The following is an 11223-nucleotide window of genomic DNA, read 5'->3' on the forward strand; positions in this document are numbered from 1 at the left end:
CTCCCTGTCCTCCCTGTCCCCTGTCCTCCCTGTCCCCCTATCCCTCTTGTCCCCCTGTCCTTCTTGTCCTGTCTGTCCTCCCTGTCCCCCATCCCCCTGTCCTCCCTGTCCCCTCATCCCCCTGTCCTCCCTGTCCTCCCTGTCCATGTCCTCCAGGCCCGCTTGGCTATGGGTGGCCACTATGTGGGGCTGACCACCAGCTTTGTTTAGGACGAAGGCTGGTGCTCATCTTGTTAGCTCTCTACCCCAGAGCTCCATCCCAACAGACTCTGTGATCAGTGCTCACTTCTCTCCAGTGAGGCTGCAGAGCTGTCTTTCTCCGTCTCACCCTGAGGTTCATTTTCTAGGCCCAGTCCTTCCGCTCAGTCCTTCCACTCCGACCCACAGGGAGTCTGAGCCCAGCCTAATGCTCATCGGGCTCATCCACAGAGACTTGAAAGTTGTCCCCATTCATGATTGTGTCTGGGGCCTGGGTCGCAGATGCCCTGAGCATCTCCCAACGGGTGGCACGGCCATGCCACGCGGCCCCTTCTTACAGTATCACTCCCCGTTGCCACTGTATGCTCTCACTCACCAACCTTTGCCCTTCCAGTCCTCAGAAAGGAGGAGGCTGCAATGCTTGGTAAGAAATGTACGCATTATCTTGCCCATGTAATTGTAACCCCTCTGTACAGTATGTTCACAAATAAAATAAAATTAAAAAACTAAAAAAAAAGAACTGACCGTGCTATTATTTCTTCAATTCATCCATCGCTGTTCCTCTCTGCCCCACCCTTCCCAGGAGCAGGTTGGTGCAGCCATTCCACTGTCTTTTGTTTTCTTGTGTCTTCATTTCAGTCATCTGGCTCTTTGAAGCAGGTGAATATAAGCATATACAACAGATGGAAAACTTGTTTGAAATTTCATCACCATGCAAGCCTGGACATTCTAATACCTGAACTGAACAGAGGTTGCATTCTAACAAGACTAGAAAATAAGCAGATGAAGCCGGGCGCCGGTGGCTCACGCCTGTAATCCTAGCTACTCAGGAGGCTGAGATCTGAGGATTGCAGTTCAAAGTCAGCCTGGGCAGGAAAGTCCATGAGACTCTTATCTCCAATAAACCACTAGAAAACAGGAAGTGGCGCTATAGCTCAAGCAGTAGACTGCTGGCCTTGAGCTGAAGAGCTGAGGGACAGTGCCCAAGCCCAGAGATCAAGCCCCACGACTGATTTTAAAAAAAGAAAGAAAGAAAGAAAGAAAGAAAGAAAGAAAGAAAGAAAGAAAGAAAGAAAGAAGATGATCTGGGTACCTATGGCTCATATCTGTAATACTAGCCACAGGAAAAGAGAAGATTTGTGCAAATAGAGTCGGAGGTCAGACTGGGCAGAAAAGTCCAATGGACTCCATCTCTAAATAGCCAGTAAAAAGCAGGGTTGGAGGTGTATCTCAAAAGCTGGCATACCAGCCAAGCAAATACAAGGCCCTGAGTTAAAATCCAGTATCGCCAATTGTATAGATACTGAGATGTGAAGCAAAAGGCAACATTAATCCATTTATGGCTCTTCAAGAAGAACTTTTTCAACAAATGAAATCTGATGGAAGAGAGACATATATAACCTAAATTTTCTTGAAAGAGATTTTATCTACATATAAATAAGAGAAAACCCAATGCACATACGCAAACATCTGCGCTCATGTGTGTCCACGCATCTCAACCATCTGTATACAGCTTTAAATGTTGTCCTATAATAACAAAAATACCTCCAAGTCACCTCATGCATTCATAACCGGAGGATCATTTCCCGTTTCTTGTTCACTAAGGATGCGTTGCATAGAATCAAATGTAGGTCAACATAGTTACCAAGTATATTCCTGAGTTTAGTGATCATTCATCCATTTCAGAGAGGCACCGTGTGGATGTGCTGCTTATGTGTGATGACTTCTAGAGCAACAGACAGGACTCAAGAAAGTGAAATTTCCACCCAGAGAGAAGCCTCTGGGTGTCCAGCAAGCTGGCCGAGTGCTGATCTCCCTCCCAGAACTACAATGTGCCTGGCCTGGGAAAGCCTTGTGCTCTGCCTGGACAAGGTGGGTGCAGGTGTCCTTTCCAGACATGTGTGCCGTCCAAGGCACAGTGCCCCGGAGTGGAGGGCACATATTGAAGGAGGGTAGTTTGTGGGCTAGGTTTGTGCAGAAGGTTGGGGCTACAGAAGACCCCAGTGCATGGGGCAGACAGGACAGGACAGGACAGAACAGGAGAGGATAGGAGAGGAAAGGAGAAGACAGGACAGGACAGGACAAGAGGGGACAGTAGAGGACAGGATAGAACAGGATTGGACAGGCCTGGAGGGGACAGGATAGGACAGGCCTCTCAGTCCCCTGCGTCTCCACTGGCCTGCTGGACCCACACACAGAGGCCGGGCCTGGGAGATGGGTCCATGGGGAGGGCAGCCCGCAACTACTCCAGAGGCTGGGATCTGAGAATCACAGCTCAGAGCCAGCCGGAACCAGAGACTCCATGAGTGTGAGACACTTACCTCCAATTAACCAGCAAAAAGCTAGAATGGAAGTGTGGCTCACACAGTAAAGCACCAGCCTTGAGAGAAAAAACCCAGACACACAAAACCAGTGAGAAGCTTTTACACTGCCAAGAGTTCTAAGTCTGGTTTTAATTCTCACGCTCACCCATGGCAGCACATGCTCATCTCCCTGAGCAGTGAGCGCATTCCTGGAGAAGAAAATGTTTCAGAAAGCAAAGCCCGAACACCCTCTTCTATAAATTGGTTCATGAGTTGTAGATGGCTGCGGCATCATAATCTGTATAAATCCATTCACGAATTGGTTGCGGATGTGACTTCATAAGCCACCACATAAACCAGTATATGGATTGACTGGAGTTTGTACAAGGCACAGCAGAGCGGGGAGGTAGATGTGGGGGGGCCCTGTGGGACCCCGACACACTCATACACCTCCACCTCCACCTCTGTGATGCACAAGCAGTTTGCTAAAGCTCACTGTTACTTACAGGGCAGACATTGCTCTTACTTCCTTACTGGCAACATCTTAACCTGGCCATGTCCTGGTAACTCCTGAGGACCAATGATCGAAGGTGATGTTTCCAGGTCGTGTGTGAGGACCAATCATTGAAGGTGATGCTTATAGGCCTTGTCTTCATGAATTCATTGGCTTGACATCATCATGACTTTTCTCTCTCAAACTTTTCTTGTCTGTCCTACATTTAATGACAAGTCTCGTTTTGAAATTACCACTGTCTTCTTTTATAGTTCTTTTCAACTTACAAGTTATCATTTCAGCCTAGACAAATCCTAGATGGCAAGGCCCCTTGACGGAGAAATCTGACCACACACCTAGGATTCTGACACAGGACCATCTTCTTGCCCTTCTTGCTCTGTGTGCCAGGGTACTCTGTTCTTGGAAACTTTGGGCACAGCTGCTCCCAAAGCAGCCAGATTGCCTGCCTTTTTCCGGAGACCACACCTCCAGATGTTTCTCGATAACATGTCTTCTCACCCGACTATGCGTACAGTGAGAGTTTCTCATCTACTTAGTCTTGTGGACCTGTTTATTATCATATCCTTTTCTTAGGTAAATTTTAAATGTAATATTATCCACTGGAATTAATTTTTCTGTTCTTACGTTAGATAACTTAACGCATTCAAGTTGCATGTAGACAAACCCCACCTTTGCCATGTGAATTCACCCATGCAGGTTCATCTTTGGCTTACATGTGGACTTGAGAGCCACGGACCATGGCTGCTGCTTTAAGGCAGAAACGCCCACAGGCGTCCACAGCACACTCTGGATATTGGATTCCCCTGGAGCAGCCGGGCATTCGTTCTATTCAGAAATCTCACATTAAAGAGACATTTAAAATCTCAGCTAGCCCAGTGGCCATTGGCTATTGTCTATAGTCCTGGTTCTTCAAGAAGCTGGGATCCACAGACTGTGGTTCAAAACCAGCCTGGGAAGGAAAGTCCAAGAGACTCTTATCTTCAGTTAACCAGCATAAGGCCAGAAGTGAAGCTGTGGATCAAGTGGCAGAGCTCCAGTCTTGACCACAAAGCCAAAGGACAGCACATAGGCCCTTAGTTCAAGCCCTCATTCCTGCACAAGTCAAACAACATAAACTCAGCAAGTCTGCCTTTGCAATCTATATGACCTGCAATTGTTCCCAATGTCTCACTGCTTGTCCCAGAAGATCTTTATAAGTAAATGTTATTTCGCTACTTGTGGCATCAAAGTCAGGCTGGTAGTGTGCATTGTCTTCATGGACTTATTATAAAACCATCCTAAAGATAATAAAATAATATTAATGTATTGGGGAGAAAGGCTTGTGTCAGAGCTAACTACACTCATCAATTGTAAACCATGATAAACTCAAGATTTATTACAGGTCAAAATAATAAATTTCCATCATAAAGCTGGAGAGGAACGCCTGGGAGAGAATATTGTAGTCTTCCAGGTCAGAGTCAAAGCCCAGAATAGAACCAGGCTAGATAAAAAATCACCACCTCACCATAACAGTATATCAAAGAAAGGGTACATATATTCCAGTTAAATTATTTATTTGTTGTATGATGTTGAAATAGTTTGAATATATTGACTATATTCATTTGAACATATTTGTATTAAAATATATGGAATATCCCTTTTTGGCTTTAACAATTTACAAGTTTCTCCCAAATTAATTAATATATGCATATATTTGCGCAGGTATACTTCCCATGTCACCTCCCAGGAAAATAGATTTCTACTTCATTAGAATGTCTGTAATGAAGTTCCATATTTATGAGAAGAGAGTAAAAGTTCCTTTTAGAGGAAATCTTGAATTCTTTAGGCAGGCCGCATGAAAGACAGGCTACGAAACTTGGTGTGTGATCTTCCAGCTGTCTGTTTTTTCTTGACAAGAATATCAGATTTTTTTCAAAGCTTCAACACCAGCATGAGCCACGCACTTACTGCATACTGAGAGTCCTTTAGCCAGGAAAAGCAATCGATCAGCCCTAATGTTGCACAGCCCTACAGATGCAGTTGACGCAGAACGAGGGAAAAGATGATTCCGTGCATGTATCTGGACAAGTCCCATGACCTGGACATCCTCCTAAAGGCCCTTAGTGGCTTCCTGACGGAGTTTGACTGTCATGCACACCGACATGAGTGAAGCCTATGAGCTCCTCAAATACAGAGAGAATACACACGTTCATCTTGAATATCCACTTGAATATGCACTGTGTGTGCATATATGCTTGTATGTGTCTGACATCTTATTATGCACAAAACAGGTTAAAATAGAGCATGAAGTATTAATTTTAAGATTCTTGATGGACAAAACTTACCATACAACTAACTATACCTCCTTCTAGTTTGAGAAAACATGGTTGGAGAAAAATTGTTGATTATGTTTGTTAAAATATGTTTTAATGTTGCAAACTTAAAAAGCTAAAGAACAGGCAGTATTAACACACAAAGGCACAAAAGCCAGATCTGTAAGGCAGATCCCAATGTTAAGATATTTATCATGTAAAAAAGTTACCCAACATGCACAATAACATCCTTTAGGGAAAAATATCTGTTTTGAATTTGAATTGCTTTTGGTTTTCCTAATTGACTTCATCTAGAAAAACTTGAATTTTATTTTCTGAAGAGTTTAGTCTTAGGATATTGAATATATTATAAGTAACTGGATGCAGAGATAACTCATTCAGTAATTAAAATATATCTACAGGCATACTGATTGTGTACTCATTTCAAATGAAATGAAAATGATGCTTAAAATGGTGTCTATATCTTCAAAAAATTATATAATTATGACTCATTTTAAGATGATTCAACAAAATTAAAAGTTATTGTATTCCTTTGTCTGAATTTCACATATTTGTATGGGCTCTAGGTAGGAACTCAGACGTTTATCCATGAATGAATCAGAACATCAAATGGACTTTTAAGGTTACTAATGTTTTTCCTGTTTCTTTAATCATTTAAAATCTAAATAAATAAATGACTGGATCCAATGTAAAATGGTAGGTTGGCTGATGCCCGTTGTGGGGGACATTTAATAAAAATGCTAATGGTTTTGTTTAATTTGAAATTAAGTGAGACCACAGGCCTGCTTTCTTAGCCAGCGGTGGCCACGCCCTGTGCTGAGTTAGAGATGAGCCGAGCCTGGAGACAGGGCCCCCCCCCCCACCCAGTCCTGCAGAATGAGGCCCTGGGGCAGGTCCTGCCCAGTCTCAGGGTGAGGCAGAGGCCACACAGAGAGACCTGAACAGAGAGGAGGCTGCAGCGGAGACTACAGCCTGGGAGAATCTCGGTGACGGCCTACCCCGAGCATCCCACAGGACAGAGCACAGTTTGCAGGACCCAGGATGGACAGTGGCCATCTCAGAGGGAATTGCAGAAATTGGAGAGACAACTCCAGATACTTCTCACCTCACAAAACTGAGACACAGCCGGAGCCCCCGTACATGATTTTGAGTGAATACCAGAAAGATTCTTTGATGCATTAAATGCCCAGAACCCATTGTTTAGGAAACAATGACTGTAAGAATGCAAAACCAACTTGCTGTTTCACAGAACAAGATTTTTATAAGCCACCATCTTTTACAGCTCTCCTGCTAGAAGCAAATGATTGTTATGATTCAATAACTGAGGGGGAAGAAAAATCTTGTTTCCTGTGATAGCTGACTCCTAAACAAAAACTATGAAGATGAGCCATACAGGATTACAACAATAAGCAAAAGAAAATTAGACAAAATAAATTGGAAACCAGTGCATGCAAAGTATAAGTTTGAAAACTAATTATTGTTAGCAAGACACCTAATTTTATGTGGTTCCTTTTTTCTAGCCATGCTGGTTAATAGCACTGTGCATTCTACTTAGCTCTCCGCTAGGGCCTCCCTGTATTCCTTCTGGGAAGGATAGAAAGATATTTATTTCTTGAATTTCTTCACTTAATGAGTTTCTTCTGTTTTTCATATAGCTTTTACCTGCTCTACCTGTCACAAAAATTCTCTTTCGAAGTCCCTCTCCCATAATTTTCTTCCACAAAGTGACCCATGGGTCGCATTTATTTACCCAATTGCTGGAAAATATCACTTTGCTCCTGAGCCTGTGATAGTTTAATATTTGGGAAATTGTATGCACTATTACGGGGTGAACTTTTCTCCGTATTTCCTAATGCATTCTGATCGAATCATCACCCATCTAAACTTCTTTGCACACTAACATCATTACATGATGCCCAGGGTCTCCATCATTTCTGATCACCACCTGCGAAGAACGATCAGAAAGAAGCGTCCATGCCCTGCTAATCTCAACCCCTGGAGGCTAAGAGTGTGTCACAGATGCCCATTCCACAGCAGACACCCACAGCTCATCCCTACGGCCAGTGCCAGGCCGCTCTCCTAGCTGTGCACGTCTTTTCTGTTCTGACTGTCTTCTAATCAAGACACTTAAATGGGTTGGGAGAGGGAGGGGCCGCTCACATTGCCCACAGGAGTGGTCTGATCACGAGGTGGCCATTTCCCCATCCTTCTTCTCAAGCTTTGGGCTTTACTGGCAGCTGCTGGTTTGAATCATCTCAGTGGTGTCATACAACTTAGCTTTCATCTGGAAGGTTCACAAGAGACAGCAGTTAGGGTCTGAGCGTGCATCAGGTCAAAGCAGCACCGAATCAAACTCTTCCTCTTGGTAGTATAACTTGGAAAGGAATGAGGTAAAAGACAGATGTCCTGGGATAGCTCCCACCATGGGAGAACCGGAGCATCCCTCAGCTCTGTGGCTGGCTCCCCTTCCCCCACTGCCACACACAGGAGAGGAGCTGCGAACTCTGTGGAAAGGGAGGAAAAGGCAGACCATGTATCTATCTGAAATCTATTAATTATCATTTACCTACAACCTGTAATCTATTGTCTAAAATCTATTGACTACCTAATACCTACTGACTACTTATTGATATTATCTATCAGTTATTTATCATCTATCTGTCTAGTCGTGGCCATTTTCAAAGAACCTTCTAGGGGCCATGTCTGCACACCCGACACTGAGAAGAGTGTCCAGGACAGAAGGCCACCAGAGCGTCTGGCCTCCACCTTGGGCATTGGAACTCTGGAACGCCTTGAACTTGCATCCACTCAGGTTGTAATTTTGCCTCACAGAGTGATTTCTTTTAAATGTACAGATTTCCAGCCCCTCAATCAGGATGTTGAAAATATGGGATTCCTGGAGTTAATGTCAGCTGGGTCGCAAGGCTTTAGAAGCAGGCAGGGAGGAAGAAGTCTAGCTGCAAGAGAGGCAAACACATTTTGCCATGAGGCAATTGATCTGCTGACTTTCCTCCTGTTATCTCATCTCAATGACTGTCCCAGACAATCTGCCTCTTCAATATTGCCAAAATTACGGTGGACAAAGTACATCCTGCTGGAGATGTCATGGTACTCATCAGAGCTTTCCTGAGAGAAGAGCTAGCCTCCCAGCCACATCAAAAACATGAAGAAAAATAATTCTAGTGTTCAATGTTACTGTATGAAGAGCAAGTCACCTTGATTTAAAGCATCATCATGAAGAAAAAATCAAAATTCATTATCCACTCAGCACACGGAGATCAATTGTAATATTCCTTCCCAGCACTTGCTGGAAAATAAATGTTTTCTGTAAAAGGAAGAACTCCTATTACTTTTATTAACTAGGAGGCAGTTGGCAGCATTCTTCCTAGATTTAAAAAGATAGTGTAAAAATGGCTACAGTTACAGGTTCATAGTTCGTAAGAAGTGCTGTTGAAAAAGGATTTTTTCACTGTCTGAGGCTGAGTGTGTTCACAGGGCCCGTGCCACACGCCCTGCAAAGTCTTCCTTCCTCAGACACCTTCACGCACACACGCACCTCGTGAGCACACCAGCACCTCTCCTCAGACACCTTCACGCACATACACACCTCGTGGGTGCACCAGCACCTCTCCTCAGATGCCTTCACATTCACACACACCTTGTAAGTACACCAGCACCTCTCTTCAGCTCCTCAAGTCTGCACTTACCTCTCCAACAAAAAAGAAATGTCAGATCATTGTTTTACTTCCTCTCTCAGGAGGTACAGATCAATTTAATCTGACATCACTTTTAAAACATTAGAATCACTCAGTGCATTAAAAAAAATCCAAGAGGTATCATCTAACAATCACATATTTCTTCTTCCCCATCAGATTAAACTAGAGTAGATGCATTTTTGTTTTTTTTTTATGGAAAAGGTCTGCTCTCGTGTCTTGTGAGGGAGTGTGAAGTTGTTTACTTATTATTTATGTGGCTCAGAACGCTCACCAGTGTCACTCCAGGCTTCCTTTTGCATTTCAAGGAGCTCCCAGTTAGGCCGCTGGCATCTAGGAGAAGATTGAAAGAGATATCTCTAAGTTCATAGACTTGTGAGACCCAGGAATCCAGCAGAATGTCTGGGTCTCCTGAACGTGCACAGGTCAAAGGTCAAAGGCCAATGGCCAATAACTGACTTCTTCAAAATAGGAAGAAACTCTGTGAAATACTAACAAGGTAACAGTATATTATATAATTACTACAAACAGACAATAGCACCAAATTTTAGAAATACATATATAGAATATGCATACATAAATATATATACATGTATATAACATATATTTATGTGAACATATATATACGTATGCAAACATGTACATAAATAAAGATATGTTTTGGGAAATATTTATACGCATATGTATATGTGCGTATATATGCATATATAAATATGTATCCATGCATCTGTGTACAGATACACATAGGTAAACAGACACCTGTGTTTCTACAAGTGCATACTCATATTTGTGCATGTGATATATATATGTATGTGTATATGAGCTCATATTTACATTTATATAGACAGTTACATAGCTATATTTGTGTATGTATGCACTTTATATTTACAAATACATATATGTGTTTATATATGCATTCATTTATATGTACATATACATATGTGTATACATATAAATATATGTGTACATATACTTATATATACATACATATAAGTACGTATGTGTATATACTTATATAAACATACATATTAATATATACAAATGAATGCATATGATGACATGATCTTGTATTTAAAGAATCCCACGGACTCCACTCCCAAATTACTCAAGCTGATTTAAAACTTTGGCAAAGTAGCAAGGTATAAAATTAACCCTCAAAAATTAATGGTTTTTCTGTATACCAACAGTGAAAAAAGCGTGGCTGAAATCATGAAAGCAACTCCATTCATAATAGCCCCACAAAAAATAAAATACCTAGGAATTAACTTAACCAAAGAAGTGAAAGACCTCTATGATGAAAACTTTAAAAACCTGAAAAAGGAAATCAAAACAGAACTTAGAAAGTGGAAAAACCTCCCATGCTCCTGGATTGGAAGGATCAACATCGTGAAAATGGCAAGACTTCCCAAAGCTATCTACAAATTCAATGCAATATCTATCAATATTCCAACCTCATTCTTCAAGGAAATAGAAGAAGCAATCCAAAAATTCATATGGAACAAGAAAAGACCCCAAATAGCAAAAATGATCCTTAATAGAAAGAACAATGCTGGAGGAATATCAATACCAAATTTCAAACTCTACTACAAAGCCATAGAAATCAAAACAGTTTGGTACTGGCACAAAAACAGACCTAAGGACCAATGGAATAGAATTGAAAACCCAGAAATGAAGCCACAGACCTGTAGCCATCTAATCTTCGATAACTGAGCTAAAATTAGAATGGAAGAAAGACAGCCTCTTCAGTAAATGATACTGGCAAAATTGGTTAATCACTTGTAGAAAACTAAAGCTAGATCCTTATATATCACCCTGCACCAGAATCAACTCCAAATGGATCAAAGACCTCCAAGTCAAAGCAGACACTCTGAAAACATTAAAGGATGGAATAGGAGAAACCCTAGGTCTCCTTGGCACAGGACGAAATTCTCTTAATAGAGACCCAGAAACACAACAAACCAAAGAAAGGTTGGACAAATGGGATTGCATGAAATTGTAGAGCTTCTGCATGGCAAAGGACATAGCTAGCAAGATCAATAGAAAGACCACAGATTGGGAGAAGATCTTCACTAGCTATACAACGGACAAAGGTCTCATATCTAAAATATACCTGGAACTCAAAAAATTAAATCCCCCAACAACAAATCCTCAAAGAAACAACTGCCCAATAAATAAGTGGGCTA

Source organism: Dipodomys ordii, unplaced genomic scaffold (genome assembly GCF_000151885.1).
Source record: "Dipodomys ordii isolate 6190 unplaced genomic scaffold, Dord_2.0 Scaffold152, whole genome shotgun sequence".
NCBI classification, from domain to species: Eukaryota; Metazoa; Chordata; class Mammalia; order Rodentia; family Heteromyidae; genus Dipodomys; species Dipodomys ordii.